General features: G+C 47.7%; 41 non-coding genes across 41 annotated transcripts; all 41 read left to right on the plus strand.

Annotated features, from left to right (window-relative positions):
* The first annotated feature begins 24 nt into the window (after nucleotides 1–24).
* Trnat-ugu (transfer RNA threonine (anticodon UGU)) lies at nucleotides 25–96 on the plus strand. The gene has a single exon. It is a non-coding gene; the product is annotated as a tRNA-Thr (tRNA).
* Nucleotides 97–343: 247 nt separating this feature from the next.
* Nucleotides 344–415, plus strand: Trnat-ugu (transfer RNA threonine (anticodon UGU)). Its single transcript has one exon. It is a non-coding gene; the product is annotated as a tRNA-Thr (tRNA).
* A 247-nt stretch (nucleotides 416–662) lies between these two features.
* Nucleotides 663–734, plus strand: Trnat-ugu (transfer RNA threonine (anticodon UGU)). Its single transcript has one exon. It is a non-coding gene; the product is annotated as a tRNA-Thr (tRNA).
* A 247-nt stretch (nucleotides 735–981) lies between these two features.
* Trnat-ugu (transfer RNA threonine (anticodon UGU)) lies at nucleotides 982–1,053 on the plus strand. The gene has a single exon. It is a non-coding gene; the product is annotated as a tRNA-Thr (tRNA).
* Nucleotides 1,054–1,300: 247 nt separating this feature from the next.
* Trnat-ugu (transfer RNA threonine (anticodon UGU)) lies at nucleotides 1,301–1,372 on the plus strand. Its single transcript has one exon. It is a non-coding gene; the product is annotated as a tRNA-Thr (tRNA).
* Nucleotides 1,373–1,619: 247 nt separating this feature from the next.
* On the plus strand, nucleotides 1,620–1,691 carry Trnat-ugu (transfer RNA threonine (anticodon UGU)). The gene has a single exon. It is a non-coding gene; the product is annotated as a tRNA-Thr (tRNA).
* A 247-nt stretch (nucleotides 1,692–1,938) lies between these two features.
* Trnat-ugu (transfer RNA threonine (anticodon UGU)) lies at nucleotides 1,939–2,010 on the plus strand. The gene has a single exon. It is a non-coding gene; the product is annotated as a tRNA-Thr (tRNA).
* A 247-nt stretch (nucleotides 2,011–2,257) lies between these two features.
* Trnat-ugu (transfer RNA threonine (anticodon UGU)) lies at nucleotides 2,258–2,329 on the plus strand. Its single transcript has one exon. It is a non-coding gene; the product is annotated as a tRNA-Thr (tRNA).
* A 247-nt stretch (nucleotides 2,330–2,576) lies between these two features.
* On the plus strand, nucleotides 2,577–2,648 carry Trnat-ugu (transfer RNA threonine (anticodon UGU)). Its single transcript has one exon. It is a non-coding gene; the product is annotated as a tRNA-Thr (tRNA).
* A 247-nt stretch (nucleotides 2,649–2,895) lies between these two features.
* Nucleotides 2,896–2,967, plus strand: Trnat-ugu (transfer RNA threonine (anticodon UGU)). Its single transcript has one exon. It is a non-coding gene; the product is annotated as a tRNA-Thr (tRNA).
* Nucleotides 2,968–3,214: 247 nt separating this feature from the next.
* On the plus strand, nucleotides 3,215–3,286 carry Trnat-ugu (transfer RNA threonine (anticodon UGU)). The gene has a single exon. It is a non-coding gene; the product is annotated as a tRNA-Thr (tRNA).
* Nucleotides 3,287–3,533: 247 nt separating this feature from the next.
* Nucleotides 3,534–3,605, plus strand: Trnat-ugu (transfer RNA threonine (anticodon UGU)). The gene has a single exon. It is a non-coding gene; the product is annotated as a tRNA-Thr (tRNA).
* A 247-nt stretch (nucleotides 3,606–3,852) lies between these two features.
* Trnat-ugu (transfer RNA threonine (anticodon UGU)) lies at nucleotides 3,853–3,924 on the plus strand. Its single transcript has one exon. It is a non-coding gene; the product is annotated as a tRNA-Thr (tRNA).
* Nucleotides 3,925–4,171: 247 nt separating this feature from the next.
* On the plus strand, nucleotides 4,172–4,243 carry Trnat-ugu (transfer RNA threonine (anticodon UGU)). Its single transcript has one exon. It is a non-coding gene; the product is annotated as a tRNA-Thr (tRNA).
* Nucleotides 4,244–4,490: 247 nt separating this feature from the next.
* Trnat-ugu (transfer RNA threonine (anticodon UGU)) lies at nucleotides 4,491–4,562 on the plus strand. Its single transcript has one exon. It is a non-coding gene; the product is annotated as a tRNA-Thr (tRNA).
* Nucleotides 4,563–4,809: 247 nt separating this feature from the next.
* Nucleotides 4,810–4,881, plus strand: Trnat-ugu (transfer RNA threonine (anticodon UGU)). The gene has a single exon. It is a non-coding gene; the product is annotated as a tRNA-Thr (tRNA).
* A 247-nt stretch (nucleotides 4,882–5,128) lies between these two features.
* On the plus strand, nucleotides 5,129–5,200 carry Trnat-ugu (transfer RNA threonine (anticodon UGU)). The gene has a single exon. It is a non-coding gene; the product is annotated as a tRNA-Thr (tRNA).
* Nucleotides 5,201–5,447: 247 nt separating this feature from the next.
* Trnat-ugu (transfer RNA threonine (anticodon UGU)) lies at nucleotides 5,448–5,519 on the plus strand. Its single transcript has one exon. It is a non-coding gene; the product is annotated as a tRNA-Thr (tRNA).
* A 247-nt stretch (nucleotides 5,520–5,766) lies between these two features.
* Trnat-ugu (transfer RNA threonine (anticodon UGU)) lies at nucleotides 5,767–5,838 on the plus strand. The gene has a single exon. It is a non-coding gene; the product is annotated as a tRNA-Thr (tRNA).
* A 247-nt stretch (nucleotides 5,839–6,085) lies between these two features.
* Nucleotides 6,086–6,157, plus strand: Trnat-ugu (transfer RNA threonine (anticodon UGU)). Its single transcript has one exon. It is a non-coding gene; the product is annotated as a tRNA-Thr (tRNA).
* Nucleotides 6,158–6,404: 247 nt separating this feature from the next.
* Trnat-ugu (transfer RNA threonine (anticodon UGU)) lies at nucleotides 6,405–6,476 on the plus strand. The gene has a single exon. It is a non-coding gene; the product is annotated as a tRNA-Thr (tRNA).
* Nucleotides 6,477–6,723: 247 nt separating this feature from the next.
* Trnat-ugu (transfer RNA threonine (anticodon UGU)) lies at nucleotides 6,724–6,795 on the plus strand. The gene has a single exon. It is a non-coding gene; the product is annotated as a tRNA-Thr (tRNA).
* Nucleotides 6,796–7,042: 247 nt separating this feature from the next.
* Trnat-ugu (transfer RNA threonine (anticodon UGU)) lies at nucleotides 7,043–7,114 on the plus strand. Its single transcript has one exon. It is a non-coding gene; the product is annotated as a tRNA-Thr (tRNA).
* Nucleotides 7,115–7,361: 247 nt separating this feature from the next.
* Trnat-ugu (transfer RNA threonine (anticodon UGU)) lies at nucleotides 7,362–7,433 on the plus strand. The gene has a single exon. It is a non-coding gene; the product is annotated as a tRNA-Thr (tRNA).
* Nucleotides 7,434–7,680: 247 nt separating this feature from the next.
* Nucleotides 7,681–7,752, plus strand: Trnat-ugu (transfer RNA threonine (anticodon UGU)). Its single transcript has one exon. It is a non-coding gene; the product is annotated as a tRNA-Thr (tRNA).
* A 247-nt stretch (nucleotides 7,753–7,999) lies between these two features.
* Nucleotides 8,000–8,071, plus strand: Trnat-ugu (transfer RNA threonine (anticodon UGU)). Its single transcript has one exon. It is a non-coding gene; the product is annotated as a tRNA-Thr (tRNA).
* Nucleotides 8,072–8,318: 247 nt separating this feature from the next.
* Trnat-ugu (transfer RNA threonine (anticodon UGU)) lies at nucleotides 8,319–8,390 on the plus strand. The gene has a single exon. It is a non-coding gene; the product is annotated as a tRNA-Thr (tRNA).
* A 247-nt stretch (nucleotides 8,391–8,637) lies between these two features.
* Trnat-ugu (transfer RNA threonine (anticodon UGU)) lies at nucleotides 8,638–8,709 on the plus strand. The gene has a single exon. It is a non-coding gene; the product is annotated as a tRNA-Thr (tRNA).
* A 247-nt stretch (nucleotides 8,710–8,956) lies between these two features.
* Nucleotides 8,957–9,028, plus strand: Trnat-ugu (transfer RNA threonine (anticodon UGU)). Its single transcript has one exon. It is a non-coding gene; the product is annotated as a tRNA-Thr (tRNA).
* A 247-nt stretch (nucleotides 9,029–9,275) lies between these two features.
* Nucleotides 9,276–9,347, plus strand: Trnat-ugu (transfer RNA threonine (anticodon UGU)). The gene has a single exon. It is a non-coding gene; the product is annotated as a tRNA-Thr (tRNA).
* Nucleotides 9,348–9,594: 247 nt separating this feature from the next.
* Trnat-ugu (transfer RNA threonine (anticodon UGU)) lies at nucleotides 9,595–9,666 on the plus strand. Its single transcript has one exon. It is a non-coding gene; the product is annotated as a tRNA-Thr (tRNA).
* Nucleotides 9,667–9,913: 247 nt separating this feature from the next.
* On the plus strand, nucleotides 9,914–9,985 carry Trnat-ugu (transfer RNA threonine (anticodon UGU)). Its single transcript has one exon. It is a non-coding gene; the product is annotated as a tRNA-Thr (tRNA).
* A 247-nt stretch (nucleotides 9,986–10,232) lies between these two features.
* On the plus strand, nucleotides 10,233–10,304 carry Trnat-ugu (transfer RNA threonine (anticodon UGU)). Its single transcript has one exon. It is a non-coding gene; the product is annotated as a tRNA-Thr (tRNA).
* Nucleotides 10,305–10,551: 247 nt separating this feature from the next.
* Nucleotides 10,552–10,623, plus strand: Trnat-ugu (transfer RNA threonine (anticodon UGU)). Its single transcript has one exon. It is a non-coding gene; the product is annotated as a tRNA-Thr (tRNA).
* Nucleotides 10,624–10,870: 247 nt separating this feature from the next.
* On the plus strand, nucleotides 10,871–10,942 carry Trnat-ugu (transfer RNA threonine (anticodon UGU)). The gene has a single exon. It is a non-coding gene; the product is annotated as a tRNA-Thr (tRNA).
* A 247-nt stretch (nucleotides 10,943–11,189) lies between these two features.
* Nucleotides 11,190–11,261, plus strand: Trnat-ugu (transfer RNA threonine (anticodon UGU)). The gene has a single exon. It is a non-coding gene; the product is annotated as a tRNA-Thr (tRNA).
* A 247-nt stretch (nucleotides 11,262–11,508) lies between these two features.
* Trnat-ugu (transfer RNA threonine (anticodon UGU)) lies at nucleotides 11,509–11,580 on the plus strand. The gene has a single exon. It is a non-coding gene; the product is annotated as a tRNA-Thr (tRNA).
* Nucleotides 11,581–11,827: 247 nt separating this feature from the next.
* On the plus strand, nucleotides 11,828–11,899 carry Trnat-ugu (transfer RNA threonine (anticodon UGU)). Its single transcript has one exon. It is a non-coding gene; the product is annotated as a tRNA-Thr (tRNA).
* Nucleotides 11,900–12,146: 247 nt separating this feature from the next.
* Nucleotides 12,147–12,218, plus strand: Trnat-ugu (transfer RNA threonine (anticodon UGU)). Its single transcript has one exon. It is a non-coding gene; the product is annotated as a tRNA-Thr (tRNA).
* Nucleotides 12,219–12,465: 247 nt separating this feature from the next.
* Nucleotides 12,466–12,537, plus strand: Trnat-ugu (transfer RNA threonine (anticodon UGU)). Its single transcript has one exon. It is a non-coding gene; the product is annotated as a tRNA-Thr (tRNA).
* A 247-nt stretch (nucleotides 12,538–12,784) lies between these two features.
* Trnat-ugu (transfer RNA threonine (anticodon UGU)) lies at nucleotides 12,785–12,856 on the plus strand. Its single transcript has one exon. It is a non-coding gene; the product is annotated as a tRNA-Thr (tRNA).
* The last annotated feature ends 12 nt before the right edge of the window (nucleotides 12,857–12,868 follow it).

The raw sequence follows: 12,868 nt of genomic DNA on the forward strand, positions 1-12,868 counted from the left end.
CGCAAAGAAGCATACACTGCAACAGCCTCCTTAGCTCAGGGGCAGAGCACTGGTCTTGTAAACCAGGGGTCGTGAGTTCGATTCTCACAGGGGGCAGCACAATTTTAAATGGGCCAATGTAATACTTTGAACCGAAAATTTCCAAATAGCGAGTCTTTTCGGGCCTGAGCCAAGATCACAGATGATGATAGATGAAAGACGGCAGCACCCCGTCAGTCATCGCTGTGGACCTCAGTGGTTGCGAATTGTTGTGGCAGAGTAAATCTTTGTACGCATTTTCTAAGCTCTGAAGTGTATTTTTCTCGACAGCTGTGGTGAACGCAAAGAAGCATACACTGCAACAGCCTCCTTAGCTCAGGGGCAGAGCACTGGTCTTGTAAACCAGGGGTCGTGAGTTCGATTCTCACAGGGGGCAGCACAATTTTAAATGGGCCAATGTAATACTTTGAACCGAAAATTTCCAAATAGCGAGTCTTTTCGGGCCTGAGCCAAGATCACAGATGATGATAGATGAAAGACGGCAGCACCCCGTCAGTCATCGCTGTGGACCTCAGTGGTTGCGAATTGTTGTGGCAGAGTAAATCTTTGTACGCATTTTCTAAGCTCTGAAGTGTATTTTTCTCGACGGCTGTGGTGAACGCAAAGAAGCATACACTGCAACAGCCTCCTTAGCTCAGGGGCAGAGCACTGGTCTTGTAAACCAGGGGTCGTGAGTTCGATTCTCACAGGGGGCAGCACAATTTTAAATAGGCCAATGTAATACTTTGAACCGAAAATTTCCAAATAGCGAGTCTTTTCGAGCCTGAGCCAAGATCACAGATGATGATAGATGAAAGACGGCAGCACCCCGTCAGTCATCGCTGTGGACCTCAGTGGTTGCGAATTGTTGTGGCAGAGTAAATCTTTGTACGCATTTTCTAAGCTCTGAAGTGTATTTTTCTCGACGGCTGTGGTGAACGCAAAGAAGCATACACTGCAACAGCCTCCTTAGCTCAGGGGCAGAGCACTGGTCTTGTAAACCAGGGGTCGTGAGTTCGATTCTCACAGGGGGCAGCACAATTTTAAATGGGCCAATGTAATACTTTGAACCGAAAATTTCCAAATAGCGAGTCTTTTCGGGCCTGAGCCAAGATCACAGATGATGATAGATGAAAGACGGCAGCACCCCGTCAGTCATCGCTGTGGACCTCAGTGGTTGCGAATTGTTGTGGCAGAGTAAATCTTTGTACGCATTTTCTAAGCTCTGAAGTGTATTTTTCTCGACGGCTGTGGAGAACGCAAAGAAGCATACACTGCAACAGCCTCCTTAGCTCAGGGGCAGAGCACTGGTCTTGTAAACCAGGGGTCGTGAGTTCGATTCTCACAGGGGGCAGCACAATTTTAAATGGGCCAATGTAATACTTTGAACCGAAAATTTCCAAATAGCGAGTCTTTTCGGGCCTGAGCCAAGATCACAGATGATGATAGATGAAAGACGGCAGCACCCCGTCAGTCATCGCTGTGGACCTCAGTGGTTGCGAATTGTTGTGGCAGAGTAAATCTTTGTACGCATTTTCTAAGCTCTGAAGTGTATTTTTCTCGACGGCTGTGGTGAACGCAAAGAAGCATACACTGCAACAGCCTCCTTAGCTCAGGGGCAGAGCACTGGTCTTGTAAACCAGGGGTCGTGAGTTCGATTCTCACAGGGGGCAGCACAATTTTAAATGGGCCAATGTAATACTTTGAACCGAAAATTTCCAAATAGCGAGTCTTTTCGGGCCTGAGCCAAGATCACAGATGATGATAGATGAAAGACGGCAGCACCCCGTCAGTCATCGCTGTGGACCTCAGTGGTTGCGAATTGTTGTGGCAGAGTAAATCTTTGTACGCATTTTCTAAGCTCTGAAGTGTATTTTTCTCGACGGCTGTGGTGAACGCAAAGAAGCATACACTGCAACAGCCTCCTTAGCTCAGGGGCAGAGCACTGGTCTTGTAAACCAGGGGTCGTGAGTTCGATTCTCACAGGGGGCAGCACAATTTTAAATGGGCCAATGTAATACTTTGAACCGAAAATTTCCAAATAGCGAGTCTTTTCGGGCCTGAGCCAAGATCACAGATGATGATAGATGAAAGACGGCAGCACCCCGTCAGTCATCGCTGTGGACCTCAGTGGTTGCGAATTGTTGTGGCAGAGTAAATCTTTGTACGCATTTTCTAAGCTCTGAAGTGTATTTTTCTCGACGGCTGTGGTGAACGCAAAGAAGCATACACTGCAACAGCCTCATTAGCTCAGGGGCAGAGCACTGGTCTTGTAAACCAGGGGTCGTGAGTTCGATTCTCACAGGGGGCAGCACAATTTTAAATGGGCCAATGTAATACTTTGAACCGAAAATTTCCAAATAGCGAGTCTTTTCGGGCCTGAGCCAAGATCACAGATGATGATAGATGAAAGACGGCAGCACCCCGTCAGTCATCGCTGTGGACCTCAGTGGTTGCGAATTGTTGTGGCAGAGTAAATCTTTGTACGCATTTTCTAAGCTCTTAAGTGTATTTTTCTCGACGGCTGTGGTGAACGCAAAGAAGCATACACTGCAACAGCCTCCTTAGCTCAGGGGCAGAGCACTGGTCTTGTAAACCAGGGGTCGTGAGTTCGATTCTCACAGGGGGCAGCACAATTTTAAATGGGCCAATGTAATACTTTGAACCGAAAATTTCCAAATAGCGAGTCTTTTCGGGCCTGAGCCAAGATCACAGATGATGATAGATGAAAGACGGCAGCACCCCGTCAGTCATCGCTGTGGACCTCAGTGGTTGCGAATTGTTGTGGCAGAGTAAATCTTTGTACGCATTTTCTAAGCTCTGAAGTGTATTTTTCTCGACGGCTGTGGTGAACGCAAAGAAGCATACACTGCAACAGCCTCCTTAGCTCAGGGGCAGAGCACTGGTCTTGTAAACCAGGGGTCGTGAGTTCGATTCTCACAGGGGGCAGCACAATTTTAAATGGGCCAATGTAATACTTTGAACCGAAAATTTCCAAATAGCGAGTCTTTTCGGGCCTGAGCCAAGATCACAGATGATGATAGATGAAAGACGGCAGCACCCCGTCAGTCATCGCTGTGGACCTCAGTGGTTGCGAATTGTTGTGGCAGAGTAAATCTTTGTACGCATTTTCTAAGCTCTGAAGTGTATTTTTCTCGACGGCTGTGGTGAACGCAAAGAAGCATACACTGCAACAGCCTCCTTAGCTCAGGGGCAGAGCACTGGTCTTGTAAACCAGGGGTCGTGAGTTCGATTCTCACAGGGGGCAGCACAATTTTAAATGGGCCAATGTAATACTTTGAACCGAAAATTTCCAAATAGCGAGTCTTTTCGGGCCTGAGCCAAGATCACAGATGATGATAGATGAAAGACGGCAGCACCCCGTCAGTCATCGCTGTGGACCTCAGTGGTTGCGAATTGTTGTGGCAGAGTAAATCTTTGTACGCATTTTCTAAGCTCTGAAGTGTATTTTTCTCGACGGCTGTGGTGAACGCAAAGAAGCATACACTGCAACAGCCTCCTTAGCTCAGGGGCAGAGCACTGGTCTTGTAAACCAGGGGTCGTGAGTTCGATTCTCACAGGGGGCAGCACAATTTTAAATGGGCCAATGTAATACTTTGAACCGAAAATTTCCAAATAGCGAGTCTTTTCGGGCCTGAGCCAAGATCACAGATGATGATAGATGAAAGACGGCAGCACCCCGTCAGTCATCGCTGTGGACCTCAGTGGTTGCGAATTGTTGTGGCAGAGTAAATCTTTGTACGCATTTTCTAAGCTCTGAAGTGTATTTTTCTCGACGGCTGTGGTGAACGCAAAGAAGCATACACTGCAACAGCCTCCTTAGCTCAGGGGCAGAGCACTGGTCTTGTAAACCAGGGGTCGTGAGTTCGATTCTCACAGGGGGCAGCACAATTTTAAATGGGCCAATGTAATACTTTGAACCGAAAATTTCCAAATAGCGAGTCTTTTCGGGCCTGAGCCAAGATCACAGATGATGATAGATGAAAGACGGCAGCACCCCGTCAGTCATCGCTGTGGACCTCAGTGGTTGCGAATTGTTGTGGCAGAGTAAATCTTTGTACGCATTTTCTAAGCTCTGAAGTGTATTTTTCTCGACGGCTGTGGTGAACGCAAAGAAGCATACACTGCAACAGCCTCCTTAGCTCAGGGGCAGAGCACTGGTCTTGTAAACCAGGGGTCGTGAGTTCGATTCTCACAGGGGGCAGCACAATTTTAAATGGGCCAATGTAATACTTTGAACCGAAAATTTCCAAATAGCGAGTCTTTTCGGGCCTGAGCCAAGATCACAGATGATGATAGATGAAAGACGGCAGCACCCCGTCAGTCATCGCTGTGGACCTCAGTGGTTGCGAATTGTTGTGGCAGAGTAAATCTTTGTACGCATTTTCTAAGCTCTGAAGTGTATTTTTCTCGACGGCTGTGGTGAACGCAAAGAAGCATACACTGCAACAGCCTCCTTAGCTCAGGGGCAGAGCACTGGTCTTGTAAACCAGGGGTCGTGAGTTCGATTCTCACAGGGGGCAGCACAATTTTAAATGGGCCAATGTAATACTTTGAACCGAAAATTTCCAAATAGCGAGTCTTTTCGGGCCTGAGCCAAGATCACAGATGATGATAGATGAAAGACGGCAGCACCCCGTCAGTCATCGCTGTGGACCTCAGTGGTTGCGAATTGTTGTGGCAGAGTAAATCTTTGTACGCATTTTCTAAGCTCTGAAGTGTATTTTTCTCGACGGCTGTGGTGAACGCAAAGAAGCATACACTGCAACAGCCTCCTTAGCTCAGGGGCAGAGCACTGGTCTTGTAAACCAGGGGTCGTGAGTTCGATTCTCACAGGGGGCAGCACAATTTTAAATGGGCCAATGTAATACTTTGAACCGAAAATTTCCAAATAGCGAGTCTTTTCGGGCCTGAGCCAAGATCACAGATGATGATAGATGAAAGACGGCAGCACCCCGTCAGTCATCGCTGTGGACCTCAGTGGTTGCGAATTGTTGTGGCAGAGTAAATCTTTGTACGCATTTTCTAAGCTCTGAAGTGTATTTTTCTCGACGGCTGTGGTGAACGCAAAGAAGCATACACTGCAACAGCCTCCTTAGCTCAGGGGCAGAGCACTGGTCTTGTAAACCAGGGGTCGTGAGTTCGATTCTCGCAGGGGGCAGCACAATTTTAAATGGGCCAATGCAATACTTTGAACCGAAAATTTCCAAATAGCGAGTCTTTTCGGGCCTGAGCCAAGATCACAGATGATGATAGATGAAAGACGGCAGCACCCCGTCAGTCATCGCTGTGGACCTCAGTGGTTGCGAATTGTTGTGGCAGAGTAAATCTTTGTACGCATTTTCTAAGCTCTGAAGTGTATTTTTCTCGACGGCTGTGGTGAACGCAAAGAAGCATACACTGCAACAGCCTCCTTAGCTCAGGGGCAGAGCACTGGTCTTGTAAACCAGGGGTCGTGAGTTCGATTCTCACAGGGGGCAGCACAATTTTAAATGGGCCAATGTAATACTTTGAACCGAAAATTTCCAAATAGCGAGTCTTTTCGGGCCTGAGCCAAGATCACAGATGATGATAGATGAAAGACGGCAGCACCCCGTCAGTCATCGCTGTGGACCTCAGTGGTTGCGAATTGTTGTGGCAGAGTAAATCTTTGTACGCATTTTCTAAGCTCTGAAGTGTATTTTTCTCGACGGCTGTGGTGAACGCAAAGAAGCATACACTGCAACAGCCTCCTTAGCTCAGGGGCAGAGCACTGGTCTTGTAAACCAGGGGTCGTGAGTTCGATTCTCACAGGGGGCAGCACAATTTTAAATGGGCCAATGTAATACTTTGAACCGAAAATTTCCAAATAGCGAGTCTTTTCGGGCCTCAGCCAAGATCACAGATGATGATAGATGAAAGACGGCAGCACCCCGTCAGTCATCGCTGTGGACCTCAGTGGTTGCGAATTGTTGTGGCAGAGTAAATCTTTGTACGCATTTTCTAAGCTCTGAAGTGTATTTTTCTCGACGGCTGTGGTGAACGCAAAGAAGCATACACTGCAACAGCCTCCTTAGCTCAGGGGCAGAGCACTGGTCTTGTAAACCAGGGGTCGTGAGTTCGATTCTCACAGGGGGCAGCACAATTTTAAATGGGCCAATGTAATACTTTGAACCGAAAATTTCCAAATAGCGAGTCTTTTCGGGCCTGAGCCAAGATCACAGATGATGATAGATGAAAGACGGCAGCACCCCGTCAGTCATCGCTGTGGACCTCAGTGGTTGCGAATTGTTGTGGCAGAGTAAATCTTTGTACGCATTTTCTAAGCTCTGAAGTGTATTTTTCTCGACGGCTGTGGTGAACGCAAAGAAGCATACACTGCAACAGCCTCCTTAGCTCAGGGGCAGAGCACTGGTCTTGTAAACCAGGGGTCGTGAGTTCGATTCTCACAGGGGGCAGCACAATTTTAAATGGGCCAATGTAATACTTTGAACCGAAAATTTCCAAATAGCGAGTCTTTTCGGGCCTGAGCCAAGATCACAGATGATGATAGATGAAAGACGGCAGCACCCCGTCAGTCATCGCTGTGGACCTCAGTGGTTGCGAATTGTTGTGGCAGAGTAAATCTTTGTACGCATTTTCTAAGCTCTGAAGTGTATTTTTCTCGACGGCTGTGGTGAACGCAAAGAAGCATACACTGCAACAGCCTCCTTAGCTCAGGGGCAGAGCACAGGTCTTGTAAACCAGGGGTCGTGAGTTCGATTCTCACAGGGGGCAGCACAATTTTAAATGGGCCAATGTAATACTTTGAACCGAAAATTTCCAAATAGCGAGTCTTTTCGGGCCTGAGCCAAGATCACAGATGATGATAGATGAAAGACGGCAGCACCCCGTCAGTCATCGCTGTGGACCTCAGTGGTTGCGAATTGTTGTGGCAGAGTAAATCTTTGTACGCATTTTCTAAGCTCTGAAGTGTATTTTTCTCGACGGCTGTGGTGAACGCAAAGAAGCATACACTGCAACAGCCTCCTTAGCTCAGGGGCAGAGCACTGGTCTTGTAAACCAGGGGTCGTGAGTTCGATTCTCACAGGGGGCAGCACAATTTTAAATGGGCCAATGTAATACTTTGAACCGAAAATTTCCAAATAGCGAGTCTTTTCGGGCCTGAGCCAAGATCACAGATGATGATAGATGAAAGACGGCAGCACCCCGTCAGTCATCGCTGTGGACCTCAGTGGTTGCGAATTGTTGTGGCAGAGTAAATCTTTGTACGCATTTTCTAAGCTCTGAAGTGTATTTTTCTCGACGGCTGTGGTGAACGCAAAGAAGCATACACTGCAACAGCCTCCTTAGCTCAGGGGCAGAGCACTGGTCTTGTAAACCAGGGGTCGTGAGTTCGATTCTCACAGGGGGCAGCACAATTTTAAATGGGCCAATGTAATACTTTGAACCGAAAATTTCCAAATAGCGAGTCTTTTCGGGCCTGAGCCAAGATCACAGATGATGATAGATGAAAGACGGCAGCACCCCGTCAGTCATCGCTGTGGACCTCAGTGGTTGCGAATTGTTGTGGCAGAGTAAATCTTTGTACGCATTTTCTAAGCTCTGAAGTGTATTTTTCTCGACGGCTGTGGTGAACGCAAAGAAGCATACACTGCAACAGCCTCCTTAGCTCAGGGGCAGAGCACTGGTCTTGTAAACCAGGGGTCGTGAGTTCGATTCTCACAGGGGGCAGCACAATTTTAAATGGGCCAATGTAATACTTTGAACCGAAAATTTCCAAATAGCGAGTCTTTTCGGGCCTGAGCCAAGATCACAGATGATGATAGATGAAAGACGGCAGCACCCCGTCAGTCATCGCTGTGGACCTCAGTGGTTGCGAATTGTTGTGGCAGAGTAAATCTTTGTACGCATTTTCTAAGCTCTGAAGTGTATTTTTCTCGACGGCTGTGGTGAACGCAAAGAAGCATACACTGCAACAGCCTCCTTAGCTCAGGGGCAGAGCACTGGTCTTGTAAACCAGGGGTCGTGAGTTCGATTCTCACAGGGGGCAGCACAATTTTAAATGGGCCAATGTAATACTTTGAACCGAAAATTTCCAAATAGCGAGTCTTTTCGGGCCTGAGCCAAGATCACAGATGATGATAGATGAAAGACGGCAGCACCCCGTCAGTCATCGCTGTGGACCTCAGTGGTTGCGAATTGTTGTGGCAGAGTAAATCTTTGTACGCATTTTCTAAGCTCTGAAGTGTATTTTTCTCGACGGCTGTGGTGAACGCAAAGAAGCATACACTGCAACAGCCTCCTTAGCTCAGGGGCAGAGCACTGGTCTTGTAAACCAGGGGTCGTGAGTTCGATTCTCACAGGGGGCAGCACAGTTTTAAATGGGCCAATGTAATACTTTGAACCGAAAATTTCCAAATAGCGAGTCTTTTCGGGCCTGAGCCAAGATCACAGATGATGATAGATGAAAGACGGCAGCACCCCGTCAGTCATCGCTGTGGACCTCAGTGGTTGCGAATTGTTGTGGCAGAGTAAATCTTTGTACGCATTTTCTAAGCTCTGAAGTGTATTTTTCTCGACGGCTGTGGTGAACGCAAAGAAGCATACACTGCAACAGCCTCCTTAGCTCAGGGGCAGAGCACTGGTCTTGTAAACCAGGGGTCGTGAGTTCGATTCTCACAGGGGGCAGCACAATTTTAAATGGGCCAATGTAATACTTTGAACCGAAAATTTCCAAATAGCGAGTCTTTTCGGGCCTGAGCCAAGATCACAGATGATGATAGATGAAAGACGGCAGCACCCCGTCAGTCATCGCTGTGGACCTCAGTGGTTGCGAATTGTTGTGGCAGAGTAAATCTTTGTACGCATTTTCTAAGCTCTGAAGTGTATTTTTCTCGACGGCTGTGGTGAACGCAAAGAAGCATACACTGCAACAGCCTCCTTAGCTCAGGGGCAGAGCACTGGTCTTGTAAACCAGGGGTCGTGAGTTCGATTCTCACAGGGGGCAGCACAATTTTAAATGGGCCAATGTAATACTTTGAACCGAAAATTTCCAAATAGCGAGTCTTTTCGGGCCTGAGCCAAGATCACAGATGATGATAGATGAAAGACGGCAGCACCCCGTCAGTCATCGCTGTGGACCTCAGTGGTTGCGAATTGTTGTGGCAGAGTAAATCTTTGTACGCATTTTCTAAGCTCTGAAGTGTATTTTTCTCGACGGCTGTGGTGAACGCAAAGAAGCATACACTGCAACAGCCTCCTTAGCTCAGGGGCAGAGCACTGGTCTTGTAAACCAGGGGTCGTGAGTTCGATTCTCACAGGGGGCAGCACAATTTTAAATGGGCCAATGTAATACTTTGAACCGAAAATTTCCAAATAGCGAGTCTTTTCGGGCCTGAGCCAAGATCACAGATGATGATAGATGAAAGACGGCAGCACCCCGTCAGTCATCGCTGTGGACCTCAGTGGTTGCGAATTGTTGTGGCAGAGTAAATCTTTGTACGCATTTTCTAAGCTCTGAAGTGTATTTTTCTCGACGGCTGTGGTGAACGCAAAGAAGCATACACTGCAACAGCCTCCTTAGCTCAGGGGCAGAGCACTGGTCTTGTAAACCAGGGGTCGTGAGTTCGATTCTCACAGGGGGCAGCACAATTTTAAATGGGCCAATGTAATACTTTGAACCGAAAATTTCCAAATAGCGAGTCTTTTCGGGCCTGAGCCAAGATCACAGATGATGATAGATGAAAGACGGCAGCACCCCGTCAGTCATCGCTGTGGACCTCAGTGGTTGCGAATTGTTGTGGCAGAGTAAATCTTTGTACGCATTTTCTAAGCTCTGAAGTGTATTTTTCTCGACGGCTGTGGTGAACGCAAAGAAGCATACACTGCAACAGCCTCCTTAGCTCAGGGGCAGAGCACTGGTCTTGTAAACCAGGGGTCGTGAGTTCGATTCTCACAGGGGGCAGCACAATTTTAAATGGGCCAATGTAATACTTTGAACCGAAAATTTCCAAATAGCGAGTCTTTTCGGGCCTGAGCCAAGATCACAGATGATGATAGATGAAAGACGGCAGCACCCCGTCAGTCATCGCTGTGGACCTCAGTGGTTGCGAATTGTTGTGGCAGAGTAAATCTTTGTACGCATTTTCTAAGCTCTGAAGTGTATTTTTCTCGACGGCTGTGGTGAACGCAAAGAAGCATACACTGCAACAGCCTCCTTAGCTCAGGGGCAGAGCACTGGTCTTGTAAACCAGGGGTCGTGAGTTCGATTCTCACAGGGGGCAGCACAATTTTAAATGGGCCAATGTAATACTTTGAACCGAAAATTTCCAAATAGCGAGTCTTTTCGGGCCTGAGCCAAGATCACAGATGATGATAGATGAAAGACGGCAGCACCCCGTCAGTCATCGCTGTGGACCTCAGTGGTTGCGAATTGTTGTGGCAGAGTAAATCTTTGTACGCATTTTCTAAGCTCTGAAGTGTATTTTTCTCGACGGCTGTGGTGAACGCAAAGAAGCATACACTGCAACAGCCTCCTTAGCTCAGGGGCAGAGCACTGGTCTTGTAAACCAGGGGTCGTGAGTTCGATTCTCACAGGGGGCAGCACAATTTTAAATGGGCCAATGTAATACTTTGAACCGAAAATTTCCAAATAGCGAGTCTTTTCGGGCCTGAGCCAAGATCACAGATGATGATAGATGAAAGACGGCAGCACCCCGTCAGTCATCGCTGTGGACCTCAGTGGTTGCGAATTGTTGTGGCAGAGTAAATCTTTGTACGCATTTTCTAAGCTCTGAAGTGTATTTTTCTCGACGGCTGTGGTGAACGCAAAGAAGCATACACTGCAACAGCCTCCTTAGCTCAGGGGCAGAGCACTGGTCTTGTAAACCAGGGGTCGTGAGTTCGATTCTCACAGGGGGCAGCACAATTTTAAATGGGCCAATGTAATACTTTGAACCGAAAATTTCCAAATAGCGAGTCTTTTCGGGCCTGAGCCAAGATCACAGATGATGATAGATGAAAGACGGCAGCACCCCGTCAGTCATCGCTGTGGACCTCAGTGGTTGCGAATTGTTGTGGCAGAGTAAATCTTTGTACGCATTTTCTAAGCTCTGAAGTGTATTTTTCTCGACGGCTGTGGTGAACGCAAAGAAGCATACACTGCAACAGCCTCCTTAGCTCAGGGGCAGAGCACTGGTCTTGTAAACCAGGGGTCGTGAGTTCGATTCTCACAGGGGGCAGCACAATTTTAAATGGGCCAATGTAATACTTTGAACCGAAAATTTCCAAATAGCGAGTCTTTTCGGGCCTGAGCCAAGATCACAGATGATGATAGATGAAAGACGGCAGCACCCCGTCAGTCATCGCTGTGGACCTCAGTGGTTGCGAATTGTTGTGGCAGAGTAAATCTTTGTACGCATTTTCTAAGCTCTGAAGTGTATTTTTCTCGACGGCTGTGGTGAACGCAAAGAAGCATACACTGCAACAGCCTCCTTAGCTCAGGGGCAGAGCACTGGTCTTGTAAACCAGGGGTCGTGAGTTCGATTCTCACAGGGGGCAGCACAATTTTAAATGGGCCAATGTAATACTTTGAACCGAAAATTTCCAAATAGCGAGTCTTTTCGGGCCTGAGCCAAGATCACAGATGATGATAGATGAAAGACGGCAGCACCCCGTCAGTCATCGCTGTGGACCTCAGTGGTTGCGAATTGTTGTGGCAGAGTAAATCTTTGTACGCATTTTCTAAGCTCTGAAGTGTATTTTTCTCGACGGCTGTGGTGAACGCAAAGAAGCATACACTGCAACAGCCTCCTTAGCTCAGGGGCAGAGCACTGGTCTTGTAAACCAGGGGTCGTGAGTTCGATTCTCACAGGGGGCAGCACAATTTTAAATGGGCCAATGTAATACTTTGAACCGAAAATTTCCAAATAGCGAGTCTTTTCGGGCCTGAGCCAAGATCACAGATGATGATAGATGAAAGACGGCAGCACCCCGTCAGTCATCGCTGTGGACCTCAGTGGTTGCGAATTGTTGTGGCAGAGTAAATCTTTGTACGCATTTTCTAAGCTCTGAAGTGTATTTTTCTCGACGGCTGTGGTGAACGCAAAGAAGCATACACTGCAACAGCCTCCTTAGCTCAGGGGCAGAGCACTGGTCTTGTAAACCAGGGGTCGTGAGTTCGATTCTCACAGGGGGCAGCACAATTTTAAATGGGCCAATGTAATACTTTGAACCGAAAATTTCCAAATAGCGAGTCTTTTCGGGCCTGAGCCAAGATCACAGATGATGATAGATGAAAGACGGCAGCACCCCGTCAGTCATCGCTGTGGACCTCAGTGGTTGCGAATTGTTGTGGCAGAGTAAATCTTTGTACGCATTTTCTAAGCTCTGAAGTGTATTTTTCTCGACGGCTGTGGTGAACGCAAAGAAGCATACACTGCAACAGCCTCCTTAGCTCAGGGGCAGAGCACTGGTCTTGTAAACCAGGGGTCGTGAGTTCGATTCTCACAGGGGGCAGCACAATTTTAAATGGGCCAATGTAATACTTTGAACCGAAAATTTCCAAATAGCGAGTCTTTTCGGGCCTGAGCCAAGATCACAGATGATGATAGATGAAAGACGGCAGCACCCCGTCAGTCATCGCTGTGGACCTCAGTGGTTGCGAATTGTTGTGGCAGAGTAAATCTTTGTACGCATTTTCTAAGCTCTGAAGTGTATTTTTCTCGACGGCTGTGGTGAACGCAAAGAAGCATACACTGCAACAGCCTCCTTAGCTCAGGGGCAGAGCACTGGTATTGTAAACCAGGGGTCGTGAGTTCGATTCTCATAGGGGGCAGCACAATTTTAA

The sequence above is a fragment of the Schistocerca nitens genome, chromosome 1 (genome assembly GCF_023898315.1).
Source record: "Schistocerca nitens isolate TAMUIC-IGC-003100 chromosome 1, iqSchNite1.1, whole genome shotgun sequence".
NCBI classification, from domain to species: Eukaryota; Metazoa; Arthropoda; class Insecta; order Orthoptera; family Acrididae; genus Schistocerca; species Schistocerca nitens.